We start from the raw sequence: 21,179 nt of genomic DNA on the forward strand, positions 1-21,179 counted from the left end.
CTACAAAATGTCTGCTCTATGAAAATTCCAGAATATATTCCGTATTAAAATGTATGTCAACCGTTTTAAATTGTATGAAATCCAGTACTTGATATGGAAAAAAATATCACTCAGTCTGACTTTTCTCAGTTAGACATATCCTTCATTAAAAGTGGATAAGTAACCCCTTCCCTGAATGCATTCCACTGTGTCCGTGACCCGGACTTAGATCCAAGCGCTTACCTCTCTTGCTAGTCCTTTAGGAGGCCATGGCAGTGGGGGTGTTTTCAATCGGCATGAGAAGCCAAAATGTCAGGACAATTCAAATTTTACATCTCTGCTACCTTAACACCTACTATGAACTTGAGAAGACGCTGTGGCACAGGAGTCCCTGCGTATTTCCTACCGGGTTCGGTGAGAGTGGAAAACGGCGAGGCTCCGCTTTTCCTACCCAGCTTTACTTTCGTGGCAGCAGGTCGATCGAGTGCTGAGATTACATCCGCTGCCGCTGCACGCAACGGCTCTGAGATCCCCAAGCGGCATAGAGCACGCTTTAGAGGTCCCTTCTCAGCAACTCAGACGGTCGGGACCCTCTGTCAAGCATTCCCCGAGCTGCGCATGCGCAGTAAACGGGGCTGAGATCACAATGCAGGCTGTCAGGAGACAGCACTGCGTTTGAGCCCTGGGCAAGAAGGTCGCGGTCAGGCGTGCAGCCTGGCCATGGCAACTCCCTTTCCCTACAGCATGTGAAACAAATGGATTCGTTATTCTTTCTTGGTTTAATATGTGAAATACGTTTTAGTGTATTCTCCTGAGTTACATATGTAACACAGGTAGGCCTGTAGAAACATTCATCCAGAGATTGGTTAAACCCTATGCGCAAGGTCCTTTACAAGCACTTTGCACTCCCCACAATCTCTGAGGTAGCTTATTTAGTATCCCCACCATGACACAGACGGAGAAAGGGACATCCTCACAGGTGACTTTGCCCAAATTCAGAGAGATGATGGAAACAAGCTGAGACAGTCTGACTGGACAGACTCTGCTCTTCCTCCCTGTGCTATGGTGACACAAAAATGGGAACCTATACCGGTCTGTACCTCTTTTTCTAGTTCCTTTCCCTGTGACAGGAGGTTGTTCGTTTGGGATTGTCCTTCTTTCTTAAGGGAGGCTTCCACTGCTATGTACGTCCCTCTTAGAACCACTCTAGGTCCATTGCACATACTTTGATCCATTGGGTTTCTGTTTTATTTGCTTCCATGCATTGTCTCTTTTCCTCTTCGGTTTCTGCATTGAATCACTGATTATTGACAAGCACGTTGTGTAGCTTCCATCTGTGTGTTTTCTCTGGTTTTCTTCATGTCCTTAATTCCTAGTTTCATACCATTTTGATGGGAAAAGGTGCTTGATACACTTTCAGTCTTCTTAAATTCATGGGGACATTTTTCTGTCCTAATATGTGATCTCCTCTGGAGAACATTCCAAGTGTACCTGGAAAGAATGTGTATAATGCTGCTTTGGGCTGCAATGTTCTGTGATCTGTCTGGTCTGCTGTGTCATAAAACGCCACAGTTTCCTCATTTATTTTCTCTCTTGATGTTCTAACCATTGATGAAATGAGTGTTAAAATCTCATAGTATTATCGTTCTGCTCTCTACTGCTCCCTTCAGTTCTGTTAGTAAGTGCCAAATACTAACATACTTATGTATAAATGGTTCTTTGCCTATGAAAGTCCATCTGCGTTGGGTGCACAGTCACTTACCCAATTGTTATTGCCTTCTCCTCGGACTGATTCCTTCATATTGACGTAATGTCCTTGATGTTCTCATTACATTGTTCCATGTCCAATTTGTTTCACACAAGATTTGTTCATCCTGCTCTTTGCTCTCTTTAACTTGCATAAAATATCTTTTAACATCCCTTCCCTTTCAGTTTCTGTGTGACTTTAGGTCTAAAATGAGACTACCAGAGGCAACATAATGGTGGGTCTCGCCTCTTAATCCCTTCAGCCACCCCAATTCTAGTCCATTTAAATTGAAAGCAATTACTCATATAACTTTCAAAAGTATGAAAGTGAGGCCCTGTGAATGGCTGAAATAATGAAATTATTCTCATGCATACTCACAGAGTACTACCTTGAACGATTACAGGGAACAAAAGATCCCATGTGTTCTCCCATGGACATAGCATCCTTGTATATTGTGGTATTTCCACCTTTTCATGTGCAGATAACCTATTTTGACAAAAAAAATGGACCTGAACAATATCTACTTCCTCCTTGCAAATCAGACAAGCCATCAAATTCCATACCTCTTACTCCCGCAAGAACCTGCTTCTCTCCGCTTGTCCGGTATCTGCTCTAGACCTCAGGTTACAGTTGAATTTATCTTTTCCACATGTAAGCCAGACTGGGTAGGATCGTCCAGATACTTTTAAACATACCTCATGTGCCCGTAAGGGTATCAAAAATAACAGGAATAACTAGACAGTTCAGACAGTTATGTTTTCTGGGAATTCCAGACTACACCTGATGTGTTTAGAGCACGGCTCATTTTCAGGAAGCACGTCTGTGAAAATGAACGTGAAATCCAGAGACCATAAGCTTATTCTTCAGCTTTGCTCTTTCCTTACATATATGAATATATATATATATATATATATATATATTCATATATATAATAATAATGAGTTATTCCTGGTGAGGAAGTGAAATGGGAACAAAACTGACGTTTAAAATCTACAAAATGTCTGCTCTATGAAAATTCCAGAATATATTCCGTATTAAAATGTATGTCAACCGTTTTAAATTGTATGAAATCCAGTACTTGATATGGAAAAAAATATCACTCAGTCTGACTTTTCTCAGTTAGACATATCCTTCATTAAAAGTGGATAAGTAACCCCTTCCCTGAATGCATTCCACTGTGTCCGTGACCCGGACTTAGATCCAAGCGCTTACCTCTCTTGCTAGTCCTTTAGGAGGCCATGGCAGTGGGGGTGTTTTCAATCGGCATGAGAAGCCAAAATGTCAGGACAATTCAAATTTTACATCTCTGCTACCTTAACACCTACTATGAACTTGAGAAGACGCTGTGGCACAGGAGTCCCTGCGTATTTCCTACCGGGTTCGGTGAGAGTGGAAAACGGCGAGGCTCCGCTTTTCCTACCCAGCTTTACTTTCGTGGCAGCAGGTCGATCGAGTGCTGAGATTACATCCGCTGCCGCTGCACGCAACGGCTCTGAGATCCCCAAGCGGCATAGAGCACGCTTTAGAGGTCCCTTCTCAGCAACTCAGACGGTCGGGACCCTCTGTCAAGCATTCCCCGAGCTGCGCATGCGCAGTAAACGGGGCTGAGATCACAATGCAGGCTGTCAGGAGACAGCACTGCGTTTGAGCCCTGGGCAAGAAGGTCGCGGTCAGGCGTGCAGCCTGGCCATGGCAACTCCCTTTCCCTACAGCATGTGAAACAAATGGATTCGTTATTCTTTCTTGGTTTAATATGTGAAATACGTTTTAGTGTATTCTCCTGAGTTACATATGTAACACAGGTAGGCCTGTAGAAACATTCATCCAGAGATTGGTTAAACCCTATGCGCAAGGTCCTTTACAAGCACTTTGCACTCCCCACAATCTCTGAGGTAGCTTATTTAGTATCCCCACCATGACACAGACGGAGAAAGGGACATCCTCACAGGTGACTTTGCCCAAATTCAGAGAGATGATGGAAACAAGCTGAGACAGTCTGACTGGACAGACTCTGCTCTTCCTCCCTGTGCTATGGTGACACAAAAATGGGAACCTATACCGGTCTGTACCTCTTTTTCTAGTTCCTTTCCCTGTGACAGGAGGTTGTTCGTTTGGGATTGTCCTTCTTTCTTAAGGGAGGCTTCCACTGCTATGTACGTCCCTCTTAGAACCACTCTAGGTCCATTGCACATACTTTGATCCATTGGGTTTCTGTTTTATTTGCTTCCATGCATTGTCTCTTTTCCTCTTCGGTTTCTGCATTGAATCACTGATTATTGACAAGCACGTTGTGTAGCTTCCATCTGTGTGTTTTCTCTGGTTTTCTTCATGTCCTTAATTCCTAGTTTCATACCATTTTGATGGGAAAAGGTGCTTGATACACTTTCAGTCTTCTTAAATTCATGGGGACATTTTTCTGTCCTAATATGTGATCTCCTCTGGAGAACATTCCAAGTGTACCTGGAAAGAATGTGTATAATGCTGCTTTGGGCTGCAATGTTCTGTGATCTGTCTGGTCTGCTGTGTCATAAAACGCCACAGTTTCCTCATTTATTTTCTCTCTTGATGTTCTAACCATTGATGAAATGAGTGTTAAAATCTCATAGTATTATCGTTCTGCTCTCTACTGCTCCCTTCAGTTCTGTTAGTAAGTGCCAAATACTAACATACTTATGTATAAATGGTTCTTTGCCTATGAAAGTCCATCTGTGTTGGGTGCACAGTCACTTACCCAATTGTTATTGCCTTCTCCTCGGACTGATTCCTTCATATTGACGTAATGTCCTTGATGTTCTCATTACATTGTTCCATGTCCAATTTGTTTCACACAAGATTTGTTCATCCTGCTCTTTGCTCTCTTTAACTTGCATAAAATATCTTTTAACATCCCTTCCCTTTCAGTTTCTGTGTGACTTTAGGTCTAAAATGAGACTACCAGAGGCAACATAATGGTGGGTCTCGCCTCTTAATCCCTTCAGCCACCCCAATTCTAGTCCATTTAAATTGAAAGCAATTACTCATATAACTTTCAAAAGTATGAAAGTGAGGCCCTGTGAATGGCTGAAATAATGAAATTATTCTCATGCATACTCACAGAGTACTACCTTGAACGATTACAGGGAACAAAAGATCCCATGTGTTCTCCCATGGACATAGCATCCTTGTATATTGTGGTATTTCCACCTTTTCATGTGCAGATAACCTATTTTGACAAAAAAAATTGGACCTGAACAATATCTACTTCCTCCTTGCAAATCAGACAAGCCATCAAATTCCATACCTCTTACTCCCGCAAGAACCTGCTTCTCTCCGCTTGTCCGGTATCTGCTCTAGACCTCAGGTTACAGTTGAATTTATCTTTTCCACATGTAAGCCAGACTGGGTAGGATCGTCCAGATACTTTTAAACATACCTCATGTGCCCGTAAGGGTATCAAAAATAACAGGAATAACTAGACAGTTCAGACAGTTATGTTTTCTGGGAATTCCAGACTACACCTGATGTGTTTAGAGCACGGCTCATTTTCAGGAAGCACGTCTGTGAAAATGAACGTGAAATCCAGAGACCATAAGCTTATTCTTCAGCTTTGCTCTTTCCTTACATATATGAATATATATATATATATATATATATATATTCATATATATAATAATAATGAGTTATTCCTGGTGAGGAAGTGAAATGGGAACAAAACTGACGTTTAAAATCTACAAAATGTCTGCTCTATGAAAATTCCAGAATATATTCCGTATTAAAATGTATGTCAACCGTTTTAAATTGTATGAAATCCAGTACTTGATATGGAAAAAAATATCACTCAGTCTGACTTTTCTCAGTTAGACATATCCTTCATTAAAAGTGGATAAGTAACCCCTTCCCTGAATGCATTCCACTGTGTCCGTGACCCGGACTTAGATCCAAGCGCTTACCTCTCTTGCTAGTCCTTTAGGAGGCCATGGCAGTGGGGGTGTTTTCAATCGGCATGAGAAGCCAAAATGTCGGGACAATTCAAATTTTACATCTCTGCTACCTTAACACCTACTATGAACTTGAGAAGACGCTGTGGCACAGGAGTCCCTGCGTATTTCCTACCGGGTTCGGTGAGAGTGGAAAACGGCGAGGCTCCGCTTTTCCTACCCAGCTTTACTTTCGTGGCAGCAGGTCGATCGAGTGCTGAGATTACATCCGCTGCCGCTGCACGCAACGGCTCTGAGATCCCCAAGCGGCATAGAGCACGCTTTAGAGGTCCCTTCTCAGCAACTCAGACGGTCGGGACCCTCTGTCAAGCATTCCCCGAGCTGCGCATGCGCAGTAAACGGGGCTGAGATCACAATGCAGGCTGTCAGGAGACAGCACTGCGTTTGAGCCCTGGGCAAGAAGGTCGCGGTCAGGCGTGCAGCCTGGCCATGGCAACTCCCTTTCCCTACAGCATGTGAAACAAATGGATTCGTTATTCTTTCTTGGTTTAATATGTGAAATACGTTTTAGTGTATTCTCCTGAGTTACATATGTAACACAGGTAGGCCTGTAGAAACATTCATCCAGAGATTGGTTAAACCCTATGCGCAAGGTCCTTTACAAGCACTTTGCACTCCCCACAATCTCTGAGGTAGCTTATTTAGTATCCCCACCATGACACAGACGGAGAAAGGGACATCCTCACAGGTGACTTTGCCCAAATTCAGAGAGATGATGGAAACAAGCTGAGACAGTCTGACTGGACAGACTCTGCTCTTCCTCCCTGTGCTATGGTGACACAAAAATGGGAACCTATACCGGTCTGTACCTCTTTTTCTAGTTCCTTTCCCTGTGACAGGAGGTTGTTCGTTTGGGATTGTCCTTCTTTCTTAAGGGAGGCTTCCACTGCTATGTACGTCCCTCTTAGAACCACTCTAGGTCCATTGCACATACTTTGATCCATTGGGTTTCTGTTTTATTTGCTTCCATGCATTGTCTCTTTTCCTCTTCGGTTTCTGCATTGAATCACTGATTATTGACAAGCACGTTGTGTAGCTTCCATCTGTGTGTTTTCTCTGGTTTTCTTCATGTCCTTAATTCCTAGTTTCATACCATTTTGATGGGAAAAGGTGCTTGATACACTTTCAGTCTTCTTAAATTCATGGGGACATTTTTCTGTCCTAATATGTGATCTCCTCTGGAGAACATTCCAAGTGTACCTGGAAAGAATGTGTATAATGCTGCTTTGGGCTGCAATGTTCTGTGATCTGTCTGGTCTGCTGTGTCATAAAACGCCACAGTTTCCTCATTTATTTTCTCTCTTGATGTTCTAATCATTGATGAAATGAGTGTTAAAATCTCATAGTATTATCGTTCTGCTCTCTACTGCTCCCTTCAGTTCTGTTAGTAAGTGCCAAATACTAACATACTTATGTATAAATGGTTCTTTGCCTATGAAAGTCCATCTGTGTTGGGTGCACAGTCACTTACCCAATTGTTATTGCCTTCTCCTCGGACTGATTCCTTCATATTGACGTAATGTCCTTGATGTTCTCATTACATTGTTCCATGTCCAATTTGTTTCACACAAGATTTGTTCATCCTGCTCTTTGCTCTCTTTAACTTGCATAAAATATCTTTTAACATCCCTTCCCTTTCAGTTTCTGTGTGACTTTAGGTCTAAAATGAGACTACCAGAGGCAACATAATGGTGGGTCTCGCCTCTTAATCCCTTCAGCCACCCCAATTCTAGTCCATTTAAATTGAAAGCAATTACTCATATAACTTTCAAAAGTATGAAAGTGAGGCCCTGTGAATGGCTGAAATAATGAAATTATTCTCATGCATACTCACAGAGTACTACCTTGAACGATTACAGGGAACAAAAGATCCCATGTGTTCTCCCATGGACATAGCATCCTTGTATATTGTGGTATTTCCACCTTTTCATGTGCAGATAACCTATTTTGACAAAAAAAATTGGACCTGAACAATATCTACTTCCTCCTTGCAAATCAGACAAGCCATCAAATTCCATACCTCTTACTCCCGCAAGAACCTGCTTCTCTCCGCTTGTCCGGTATCTGCTCTAGACCTCAGGTTACAGTTGAATTTATCTTTTCCACATGTAAGCCAGACTGGGTAGGATCGTCCAGATACTTTTAAACATACCTCATGTGCCCGTAAGGGTATCAAAAATAACAGGAATAACTAGACAGTTCAGACAGTTATGTTTTCTGGGAATTCCAGACTACACCTGATGTGTTTAGAGCACGGCTCATTTTCAGGAAGCACGTCTGTGAAAATGAACGTGAAATCCAGAGACCATAAGCTTATTCTTCAGCTTTGCTCTTTCCTTACATATATGAATATATATATATATATATATATATTCATATATATAATAATAATGAGTTATTCCTGGTGAGGAAGTGAAATGGGAACAAAACTGACGTTTAAAATCTACAAAATGTCTGCTCTATGAAAATTCCAGAATATATTCCGTATTAAAATGTATGTCAACCGTTTTAAATTGTATGAAATCCAGTACTTGATATGGAAAAAAATATCACTCAGTCTGACTTTTCTCAGTTAGACATATCCTTCATTAAAAGTGGATAAGTAACCCCTTCCCTGAATGCATTCCACTGTGTCCGTGACCCGGACTTAGATCCAAGCGCTTACCTCTCTTGCTAGTCCTTTAGGAGGCCATGGCAGTGGGGGTGTTTTCAATCGGCATGAGAAGCCAAAATGTCAGGACAATTCAAATTTTACATCTCTGCTACCTTAACACCTACTATGAACTTGAGAAGACGCTGTGGCACAGGAGTCCCTGCGTATTTCCTACCGGGTTCGGTGAGAGTGGAAAACGGCGAGGCTCCGCTTTTCCTACCCAGCTTTACTTTCGTGGCAGCAGGTCGATCGAGTGCTGAGATTACATCCGCTGCCGCTGCACGCAACGGCTCTGAGATCCCCAAGCGGCATAGAGCACGCTTTAGAGGTCCCTTCTCAGCAACTCAGACGGTCGGGACCCTCTGTCAAGCATTCCCCGAGCTGCGCATGCGCAGTAAACGGGGCTGAGATCACAATGCAGGCTGTCAGGAGACAGCACTGCGTTTGAGCCCTGGGCAAGAAGGTCGCGGTCAGGCGTGCAGCCTGGCCATGGCAACTCCCTTTCCCTACAGCATGTGAAACAAATGGATTCGTTATTCTTTCTTGGTTTAATATGTGAAATACGTTTTAGTGTATTCTCCTGAGTTACATATGTAACACAGGTAGGCCTGTAGAAACATTCATCCAGAGATTGGTTAAACCCTATGCGCAAGGTCCTTTACAAGCACTTTGCACTCCCCACAATCACTGAGCTAGCTTATTTAGTATCCCCACCATGACACAGACGGAGAAAGGGACATCCTCACAGGTGACTTTGCCCAAATTCAGAGAGATGATGGAAACAAGCTGAGACAGTCTGACTGGACAGACTCTGCTCTTCCTCCCTGTGCTATGGTGACACAAAAATGGGAACCTATACCGGTCTGTACCTCTTTTTCTAGTTCCTTTCCCTGTGACAGGAGGTTGTTCGTTTGGGATTGTCCTTCTTTCTTAAGGGAGGCTTCCACTGCTATGTACGTCCCTCTTAGAACCACTCTAGGTCCATTGCACATACTTTGATCCATTGGGTTTCTGTTTTATTTGCTTCCATGCATTGTCTCTTTTCCTCTTCGGTTTCTGCATTGAATCACTGATTATTGACAAGCACGTTGTGTAGCTTCCATCTGTGTGTTTTCTCTGGTTTTCTTCATGTCCTTAATTCCTAGTTTCATACCATTTTGATGGGAAAAGGTGCTTGATACACTTTCAGTCTTCTTAAATTCATGGGGACATTTTTCTGTCCTAATATGTGATCTCCTCTGGAGAACATTCCAAGTGTACCTGGAAAGAATGTGTATAATGCTGCTTTGGGCTGCAATGTTCTGTGATCTGTCTGGTCTGCTGTGTCATAAAACGCCACAGTTTCCTCATTTATTTTCTCTCTTGATGTTCTAACCATTGATGAAATGAGTGTTAAAATCTCATAGTATTATTGTTCTGCTCTCTACTGCTCCCTTCAGTTCTGTTAGTAAGTGCCAAATACTAACATACTTATGTATAAATGGTTCTTTGCCTATGAAAGTCCATCTGTGTTGGGTGCACAGTCACTTACCCAATTGTTATTGCCTTCTCCTCGGACTGATTCCTTCATATTGACGTAATGTCCTTGATGTTCTCATTACATTGTTCCATGTCCAATTTGTTTCACACAAGATTTGTTCATCCTGCTCTATGCTCTCTTTAACTTGCATAAAATATCTTTTAACATCCCTTCCCTTTCAGTTTCTGTGTGACTTTAGGTCTAAAATGAGACTACCAGAGGCAACATAATGGTGGGTCTCGCCTCTTAATCCCTTCAGCCACCCCAGTTCTAGTCCTTTTAAATTGAAAGCAATTACTCATATAACTTTCAAAAGTATGAAAGTGAGGCCCTGTGAATGGCTGAAATAATGAAATTATTCTCATGCATACTCACAGAGTACTACCTTGAACGATTACAGGGAACAAAAGATCCCATGTGTTCTCCCATGGACATAGCATCCTTGTATATTGTGGTATTTCCACCTTTTCATGTGCAGATAACCTATTTTGTCAAAAAAAATTGGACCTGAACAATATCTACTTCCTCCTTGCAAATCAGACAAGCCATCAAATTCCATACCTCTTACTCCCGCAAGAACCTGCTTCTCTCCGCTTGTCCGGTATCTGCTCTAGACCTCAGGTTACAGTTGAATTTATCTTTTCCACATGTAAGCCAGACTGGGTAGGATCGTCCAGATACTTTTAAACATACCTCATGTGCCCGTAAGGGAATCAAAAATAACAAGAATAACTAGACAGTTCAGACAGTTATGTTTTCTGGGAATTCCAGACTACACCTGATGTGTTTAGAGCACGGCTCATTTTCAGGAAGCACGTCTGTGAAAATGAACGTGAAATCCAGAGACCATAAGCTTATTCTTCAGCTTTGCTCTTTCCTTACATATATGAATATATATATATATATATATATATATTCATATATATAATAATAATGAGTTATTCCTGGTGAGGAAGTGAAATGGGAACAAAACTGACGTTTAAAATCTACAAAATGTCTGCTCTATGAAAATTCCAGAATATATTCCGTATTAAAATGTATGTCAACCGTTTTAAATTGTATGAAATCCAGTACTTGATATGGAAAAAAATATCACTCAGTCTGACTTTTCTCAGTTAGACATATCCTTCATTAAAAGTGGATAAGTAACCCCTTCCCTGAATGCATTCCACTGTGTCCGTGACCCGGACTTAGATCCAAGCGCTTACCTCTCTTGCTAGTCCTTTAGGAGGCCATGGCAGTGGGGGTGTTTTCAATCGGCATGAGAAGCCAAAATGTCAGGACAATTCAAATTTTACATCTCTGCTACCTTAACACCTACTATGAACTTGAGAAGACGCTGTGGCACAGGAGTCCCTGCGTATTTCCTACCGGGTTCGGTGAGAGTGGAAAACGGCGAGGCTCCGCTTTTCCTACCCAGCTTTACTTTCGTGGCAGCAGGTCGATCGAGTGCTGAGATTACATCCGCTGCCGCTGCACGCAACGGCTCTGAGATCCCCAAGCGGCATAGAGCACGCTTTAGAGGTCCCTTCTCAGCAACTCAGACGGTCGGGACCCTCTGTCAAGCATTCCCCGAGCTGCGCATGCGCAGTAAACGGGGCTGAGATCACAATGCAGGCTGTCAGGAGACAGCACTGCGTTTGAGCCCTGGGCAAGAAGGTCGCGGTCAGGCGTGCAGCCTGGCCATGGCAACTCCCTTTCCCTACAGCATGTGAAACAAATGGATTCGTTATTCTTTCTTGGTTTAATATGTGAAATACGTTTTAGTGTATTCTCCTGAGTTACATATGTAACACAGGTAGGCCTGTAGAAACATTCATCCAGAGATTGGTTAAACCCTATGCGCAAGGTCCTTTACAAGCACTTTGCACTCCCCACAATCACTGAGCTAGCTTATTTAGTATCCCCACCATGACACAGACGGAGAAAGGGACATCCTCACAGGTGACTTTGCCCAAATTCAGAGAGATGATGGAAACAAGCTGAGACAGTCTGACTGGACAGACTCTGCTCTTCCTCCCTGTGCTATGGTGACACAAAAATGGGAACCTATACCGGTCTGTACCTCTTTTTCTAGTTCCTTTCCCTGTGACAGGAGGTTGTTCGTTTGGGATTGTCCTTCTTTCTTAAGGGAGGCTTCCACTGCTATGTACGTCCCTCTTAGAACCACTCTAGGTCCATTGCACATACTTTGATCCATTGGGTTTCTGTTTTATTTGCTTCCATGCATTGTCTCTTTTCCTCTTCGGTTTCTGCATTGAATCACTGATTATTGACAAGCACGTTGTGTAGCTTCCATCTGTGTGTTTTCTCTGGTTTTCTTCATGTCCTTAATTCCTAGTTTCATACCATTTTGATGGGAAAAGGTGCTTGATACACTTTCAGTCTTCTTAAATTCATGGGGACATTTTTCTGTCCTAATATGTGATCTCCTCTGGAGAACATTCCAAGTGTACCTGGAAAGAATGTGTATAATGCTGCTTTGGGCTGCAATGTTCTGTGATCTGTCTGGTCTGCTGTGTCATAAAACGCCACAGTTTCCTCATTTATTTTCTCTCTTGATGTTCTAACCATTGATGAAATGAGTGTTAAAATCTCATAGTATTATTGTTCTGCTCTCTACTGCTCCCTTTAGTTCTGTTAGTAAGTGCCAAATACTAACATACTTATGTATAAATGGTTCTTTGCCTATGAAAGTCCATCTGTGTTGGGTGCACAGTCACTTACCCAATTGTTATTGCCTTCTCCTCGGACTGATTCCTTCATATTGACGTAATGTCCTTGATGTTCTCATTACATTGTTCCATGTCCAATTTGTTTCACACAAGATTTGTTCATCCTGCTCTTTGCTCTCTTTAACTTGCATAAAATATCTTTTAACATCCCTTCCCTTTCAGTTTCTGTGTGACTTTAGGTCTAAAATGAGACTACCAGAGGCAACATAATGGTGGGTCTCGCCTCTTCATCCCTTCAGCCACCCCAATTCTAGTCGATTTAAATTGAAAGCAATTACTCATATAACTTTCAAAAGTATGAAAGTGAGGCACTGTGAGTGGCTGAAATAAAGAAATTATTCTCATGCATACTCACAGAGTACTACCTTGAACGATTACAGGGAACAAAAGATCCCATGTGTTCTCCCATGGACATAGCATTCTTGTATATTGTGGTATTTCCACCTTTTCATGTGCAGATAACCTATTTTGACAAAAAAAATTGGACCTGAACAATATCTACTTCCTCCTTGCAAATCAGACATGCCATCAAATTCCATACCTCTTACTCCCGCAAGAACCTGCTTCTCTCCGCTTGTCCGGTATCTGCTCTAGACCTCAGGTTACAGTTGAATTTATCTTTTCCACATGTAAGCCACACTGGGTAGGATCGTCCAGATACTTTTAAACATAGCTCATGTGCCCGTAAGGGTATCAGAAATAACAAGAATTACTAGACAGTTCAGACAGTTATGTTTTCTGGGAATTCCAGACTACACCTGATGTGTTTAGAGCACGGCTCATTTTCAGGAAGCACGTTTGTGAAAATGAACGTGAAATCCAGAGACCATAAGCTTATTCTTCAGCTTTGCTCTTTCCTTACATATATGAACATATATATATATATATATATATATATATATATATATATATATATATAATGAGTTATTCCTGGTGAGGAAGTGAAATGGGAACAAAACTGACGTTTAAAATCTACAAAATGTCTGCTCTATGAAAATTCCAGAATATATTCCATATTAAAATGTATGTCAACCGTTTTAAATGGTATGAAATCCAGTACTTGATATGGAAAACAATATCACTCAGTCTGACTTTTCTCAGTTAGACATATCCTTCATTAAAAGTGGATAAGTAACCCCTTCCCTGAATGCATTCCACTGTGTCCGTGACCCGGACTTAGATCCAAGCGCTTACCTCTCTTGCTAGTCCTTTAGGAGGCCATGGCAGTGGGGGTGTTTTCAATCGGCATGAGAAGCCAAAATGTCAGGACAATTCAAATTTTACATCTCTGCTACCTTAACACCTACTATGAACTTGAGAAGACGCTGTAGCACAGGAGTCCCTGCGTATTTCCTACCGGGTTCGGTGAGAGTGGAAAACGGCGAGGCTCCGCTTTTCCTACCCAGCTTTACTTTCGTGGCAGCAGGTCGATCGAGTGCTGAGATTACATCCGCTGCCGCTGCACGCAACGGCTCTGAGATCCCCAAGCGGCATAGAGCACGCTTTAGAGGTCCCTTCTCAGCAACTCAGACGGTCGGGACCCTCTGTCAAGCATTCCCCGAGCTGCGCATGCGCAGTAAACGGGGCTGAGATCACAATGCAGGCTGTCAGGAGACAGCACTGCGTTTGAGCCCTGGGCAAGAAGGTCGCGGTCAGGCGTGCAGCCTGGCCATGGCAACTCCCTTTCCCTACAGCATGTGAAACAAATGGATTCGTTATTCTTTCTTGGTTTAATATGTGAAATACGTTTTAGTGTATTCTCCTGAGTTACATATGCAACACAGGTAGGCCTGTAGAAACATTCATCCAGAGATTGGTTAAACCCTATGCGCAAGGTCCTTTACAAGCACTTTGCACTCCCCACAAACACTGAGCTAGCTTATTTAGTATCCCCACCATGACACAGACGGAGAAAGGGACATCCTCACAGGTGACTTTGCCCAAATTCAGAGAGATTATGGAAACAAGCTGAGACGGTCTGACTGGACAGACTCTGCTCTTCCTCCCTGTGCTATGGTGACACAAAAATGGGAACCTATACCGGTCTGTACCTCTTTTTCTAGTTCCTTTCCCTGTGACAGGAGGTTGTTCGTTTGGGATTGTCCTTCTTTCTTAAGGGAGGCTTCCACTGCTATGTACGTCCCTCTTAGAACCACTCTAGGTCCATTGCACATACTTTGATCCTTTGGGTTTCTGTTTTATTTGCTTCCAAGCATTGTCTCTTTTCCTCTTCGGTTTCTGCATTGAATCACTGATTATTGACAAGCACGTTGTGTAGCTTCCATCTGTGTGTTTTCTCTGGTTTTCTTCATGTCCTTAATTCCTAGTTTCATACCATTTTGATGGGAAAAAGTGCTTGATACACTTTCAGTCTTCTTAAATTCATGGGGACATTTTTCTGTCCTAATATGTGATCTCCTCTGGAGAGCATTCCAAGTGTACCTGGAAAGAATGTGTATAATGCTGCTTTGGGCTGCAATGTTCTGTGATCTGTCTGGTCTGCTGTGTCATAAAACGCCACAGTTTCCTCATTTATTTTCTCTCTTGATGTTCTAACCATTGATGAAATGAGTGTTAAAATCTCATAGTATTATTGTTCTGCTCTCTACTACTCCCTTTAGTTCTGTTAGTAAGTGCCAAATACTAACATACTTATGTATAAATGGTTCTTTGCCTATGAAAGACCATCTGTGTTGGCTGCACAGTCACTTACCCAATTGTTATTGCCTTCTCCTCGGACTGATTCCTTCATATTGACGAAATGTCCTTGATGTTCTCATTACATTGTTCCATGTCCAATTTGTTTCACACAAGATTTGTTCATCCTGCTCTTTGCTCTCTTTAATTTGCATAAAATATCTTTTAACATCCCTTCCCTTTCAGTTTCTGTGTGACTTTAGGTCTAAAAAGAGAATACCAGAGGCACCATAATGGTGGGTCTCGCCTCTTCATCCCTTCAGCCACCCCAATTCTAGTCCATTTAAATTGAAAGCAATTACTCATATAACTTTCAAAAGTATGAAAGTGAGGCCCTGTGAATGGCTGAAATAATGAAATTATTCTCATGCATACTCACAGAGTACTACCTTGAACGATTACAGGGAACAAAAGATCCCATGTGTTCTCCCATGGACATAGCATTCTTGTATATTGTGGTATTTCCACCTTTTCATGTGCAGATAACCTATTTTGACAAAAAAAATTGGACCTGAACAATATCTACTTCCTCCTTGCAAATCAGACATGCCATCAAATTCCATCCCTCTTACTCCCGCAAGAACCTGCTTCTCTCCGCTTGTCCGGTATCTGCTCTAGACCTCAGGTTACAGTTGAATTTATCTTTTCCACATGTAAGCCCCACTGGGTAGGATCCTCCAGATACTTTTAAACATAGCTCATGTGCCCGTAAGGGTATCAGAAATAACAAGAATTACTAGACAGTTCAGACAGTTATGTTTTCTGGGAATTCCAGACTACACCTGATGTGTTTAGAGCACGGCTCATTTTCAGGAAGCACGTTTGTGAAAATGAACGTGAAATCCAGAGACCATAAGCTTATTCTTCAGCTTTGCTCTTTCCTTACATATATGAACATATATATATATATATATATATATATATATATATATATATATAATGAGTTATTCCTGGTGAGGAAGTGAAATGGGAACAAAACTGACGTTTAAAATCTACAAAATGTCTGCTCTATGAAAATTCCAGAATATATTCCATATTAAAATGTATGTCAACCGTTTTAAATGGTATGAAATCCAGTACTTGATATGGAAAACAATATCACTCAGTCTGACTTTTCTCAGTTAGACATATCCTTCATTAAAAGTGGATAAGTAACCCCTTCCCTGAATGCATTCCACTGTGTCCGTGACCCGGACTTAGATCCAAGCGCTTACCTCTCTTGCTAGTCCTTTAGGAGGCCATGGCAGTGGGGGTGTTTTCAATCGGCATGAGAAGCCAAAATGTCAGGACAATTCAAATTTTACATCTCTGCTACCTTAACACCTACTATGAACTTGAGAAGACGCTGTAGCACAGGAGTCCCTGCGTATTTCCTACCGGGTTCGGTGAGAGTGGAAAACGGCGAGGCTCCGCTTTTCCTACCCAGCTTTACTTTCGTGGCAGCAGGTCGATCGAGTGCTGAGATTACATCCGCTGCCGCTGCACGCAACGGCTCTGAGATCCCCAAGCGGCATAGAGCACGCTTTAGAGGTCCCTTCTCAGCAACTCAGACGGTCGGGACCCTCTGTCAAGCATTCCCCGAGCTGCGCATGCGCAGTAAACGGGGCTGAGATCACAATGCAGGCTGTCAGGAGACAGCACTGCGTTTGAGCCCTGGGCAAGAAGGTCGCGGTCAGGCGTGCAGCCTGGCCATGGCAACTCCCTTTCCCTACAGCATGTGAAACAAATGGATTCGTTATTCTTTCTTGGTTTAATATGTGAAATACGTTTTAGTGTATTCTCCTGAGTTACATATGCAACACAGGTAGGCCTGTAGAAACATTCATCCAGAGATTGGTTAAACCCTATGCGCAAGGTCCTTTACAAGCACTTTGCACTCCCCACAAACACTGAGCTAGCTTATTTAGTATCCCCACCATGACACAGACGGAGAAAGGGACATCCTCACAGGTGACTTTGCCCAAATTCAGAGAGATTATGGAAACAAGCTGAGACGGTCTGACTGGACAGACTCTGCTCTTCCTCCCTGTGCTATGGTGACACAAAAATGGGAACCTATACCGGTCTGTACCTCTTTTTCTAGTTCCTTTCCCTGTGACAGGAGGTTGTTCGTTTGGGATTGTCCTTCTTTCTTAAGGGAGGCTTCCACTGCTATGTACGTCCCTCTTAGAACCACTCTAGGTCCATTGCACATACTTTGATCCTTTGGGTTTCTGTTTTATTTGCTTCCAAGCATTGTCTCTTTTCCTCTTCGGTTTCTGCATTGAATCACTGATTATTGACAAGCACGTTGTGTAGCTTCCATCTGTGTGTTTTCTCTGGTTTTCTTCATGTCCTTAATTCCTAGTTTCATACCATTTTGATGGGAAAAAGTGCTTGATACACTTTCAGTCTTCTTAAATTCATGGGGACATTTTTCTGTCCTAATATGTGATCTCCTCTGGAGAGCATTCCAAGTGTACCTGGAAAGAATGTGTATAATGCTGCTTTGGGCTGCAATGTTCTGTGATCTGTCTGGTCTGCTGTGTCATAAAACGCCACAGTTTCCTCATTTATTTTCTCTCTTGATGTTCTAACCATTGATGAAATGAGTGTTAAAATCTCATAGTATTATTGTTCTGCTCTCTACTGCTCCCTTTAGTTCTGTTAGTAAGTGCCAAATACTAACATACTTATGTATAAATGGTTCTTTGCCTATGAAAGTCCATCTGTGTTGGGTGCACAGTCACTTACCCAATTGTTATTGCCTTCTCCTCGGACTGATTCCTTCATATTGACGTAATGTCCTTGATGTTCTCATTACACTGATCCATGTCCAATTTGTTTCACACAAGATTTGTTCATCCTGCTCTTTGCTCTCTTTAACTTGCATAAAATATCTTTTAACATCCCTTCCCTTTCAGTTTCTGTGTGACTTTAGGTCTAAAATGAGACAACCGGAGGCAACATACTGGTGGGTCTCACCTCTTCATCCCTTCAGCCACCCCAATTCTAGTCGATTTAAATTGAAAGCAATTACTCATATAACTTTCAAAAGTATGAATGTGAGGCCCTGTGAATGGCTGAAATAATGAAATTAATCTCATGCATACTCACAGAGTACTACCTTGAAGGATTACAGGGAACAAAAGATCCCATGTGTTCTCCCATGGACATAGCATCCTTGTATATTGTAGTATTTCCACCTTTTCATGTGCAGATAACCTATTTTGACAAAAAAAATTGGACCTGAACAATATCTACTTCCTCCTTGCAAATCAGACAAGCCATCAAATTCCATACCTCTTACTCCCGCAAGAACCCGCTTCTCTCCGCTTCTCCGGTATCTGCTCTAGACCTCAGGTTACAGTTGAATTTATCTTTTCCAGATGTAAGCCAGACTGGGTAGGATCGTCCAGATACTTTTAAACATAGCTCATGTGCCCGTAAGGGTATCAGAAATAACAAAAATAACTAGACAGTTCAGACAGATATGTTTTCTGTGAATTCCAGACTACACCTGATGTGTTTAGAGCACTTCTCTTTTTCAGGAAGCACGTCTGTGAAAATGAACGTGAAATCCAGAGACCATAAGCTTATTCTTCAGCTTTGCTCTTTCCTTACATATATGAACATATATATATATATATAATGAGTTATTCCTGGTGAGGAAGTGAAATGGGAACAAAACTGACGTTTAAAATCTACAAAATGTCTGCTCTATGAAAATTCCAGAATATATTCCATATTAAAATGTATGTCAACCGTTTTAAATGGTATGAAATCCAGTACTTGATATGGAAAAAAATATCACTCAGTCTGACTTTTCTCAGTTAGACATATCCTTCATTAAAAGTGGATAAGTAACCCCTTCCCTGAATGCATTCCACTGTGTCCGTGACCCGGACTTAGATCCAAGCGCTTACCTCTCTTGCTAGTCCTTTAGGAGGCCATGGCAGTGGGGGTGTTTTCAATCGGCATGAGAAGCCAAAATGTCAGGACAATTCAAATTTTACATCTCTGCTACCTTAACACCTACTATGAACTTGAGAAGACGCTGTAGCACAGGAGTCCCTGCGTATTTCCTACCGGGTTCGGTGAGAGTGGAAAACGGCGAGGCTCCGCTTTTCCTACCCAGCTTTACTTTCGTGGCAGCAGGTCGATCGAGTGCTGAGATTACATCCGCTGCCGCTGCACGCAACGGCTCTGAGATCCCCAAGCGGCATAGAGCACGCTTTAGAGGTCCCTTCTCAGCAACTCAGACGGTCGGGACCCTCTGTCAAGCATTCCCCGAGCTGCGCATGCGCAGTAAACGGGGCTGAGATCACAATGCAGGCTGTCAGGAGACAGCACTGCGTTTGAGCCCTGGGCAAGAAGGTCGCGGTCAGGCGTGCAGCCTGGCCATGGCAACTCCCTTTCCCTACAGCATGTGAAACAAATGGATTCGTTATTCTTTCTTGGTTTAATATGTGAAATACGTTTTAGTGTATTCTCCTGAGTTACATATGCAACACAGGTAGGCCTGTAGAAACATTCATCCAGAGATTGGTTAAACCCTATGCGCAAGGTCCTTTACAAGCACTTTGCACTCCCCACAAACACTGAGCTAGCTTATTTAGTATCCCCACCATGACACAGACGGAGAAAGGGACATCCTCACAGGTGACTTTGCCCAAATTCAGAGAGATGATGGAAACAAGCTGAGACGGTCTGACTGGACAGACTCTGCTCTTCCTCCCTGTGCTATGGTGACACAAAAATGGGAACCTATACCGGTCTGTACCTCTTTTTCTAGTTCCTTTCCCTGTGACAGGAGGTTGTTCGTTTGGGATTGTCCTTCTTTCTTAAGGGAGGCTTCCACTGCTATGTACGTCCCTCTTAGAACCACTCTAGGTCCATTGCACATACTTTGATCCTTTGGGTTTCTGTTTTATTTGCTTCCAAGCATTGTCTCTTTTCCTCTTCGGTTTCTGCATTGAATCACTGATTATTGACAAGCACGTTGTGTAGCTTCCATCTGTGTGTTTTCTCTGGTTTTCTTCATGTCCTTAATTCCTAGTTTCATACCATTTTGATGGGAAAAAGTGCTTGATACACTTTCAGTCTTCTTAAATTCATGGGGACATTTTTCTGTCCTAATATGTGATCTCCTCTGGAGAGCATTCCAAGTGTACCTGGAAAGAATGTGTATAATGCTGCTTTGGGCTGCAATGTTCTGTGATCTGTCTGGTCTGCTGTGTCATAAAACGCCACAGTTTCCTCATTTATTTTCTCTCTTGATGTTCTAACCATTGATGAAATGAGTGTTAAAATCTCATAGTATTATTGTTCTGCTCTCTACTACTCCCTTTAGTTCTGTTAGTAAGTGCCAAATACTAACATACTTATGTATAAATGGTTCTTTGCCTATGAAAGACCATCTGTGTTGGCTGCACAGTCACTTACCCAATTGTTATTGCCTTCTCCTCGGACTGATTCCTTCATATTGACGAAATGTCCTTGATGTTCTCATTACATTGTTCCATGTCCAATTTGTTTCACACAAGATTTGTTCATCCTGCTCTTTGCTCTCTTTAATTTGCATAAAATATCTTTTAACATCCCTTCCCTTTCAGTTTCTGTGTGACTTTAGGTCTAAAAAGAGAATACCAGAGGCACCATAATGGTGGGTCTCGCCTCTTCATCCCTTCAGCCACCCCAATTCTAGTCCATTTAAATTGAAAGCAATTACTCATATAACTTTCAAAAGTATGAAAGTGAGGCCCTGTGAATGGCTGAAATAATGAAATTATTCTCATGCATACTCACAGAGTACTACCTTGAACGATTACAGGGAACAAAAGATCCCATGTGTTCTCCCATGGACATAGCATTCTTGTATATTGTGGTATTT

Source organism: Manis javanica, chromosome 3 (genome assembly GCF_040802235.1).
Source record: "Manis javanica isolate MJ-LG chromosome 3, MJ_LKY, whole genome shotgun sequence".
NCBI lineage: Eukaryota > Metazoa > Chordata > Mammalia > Pholidota > Manidae > Manis > Manis javanica.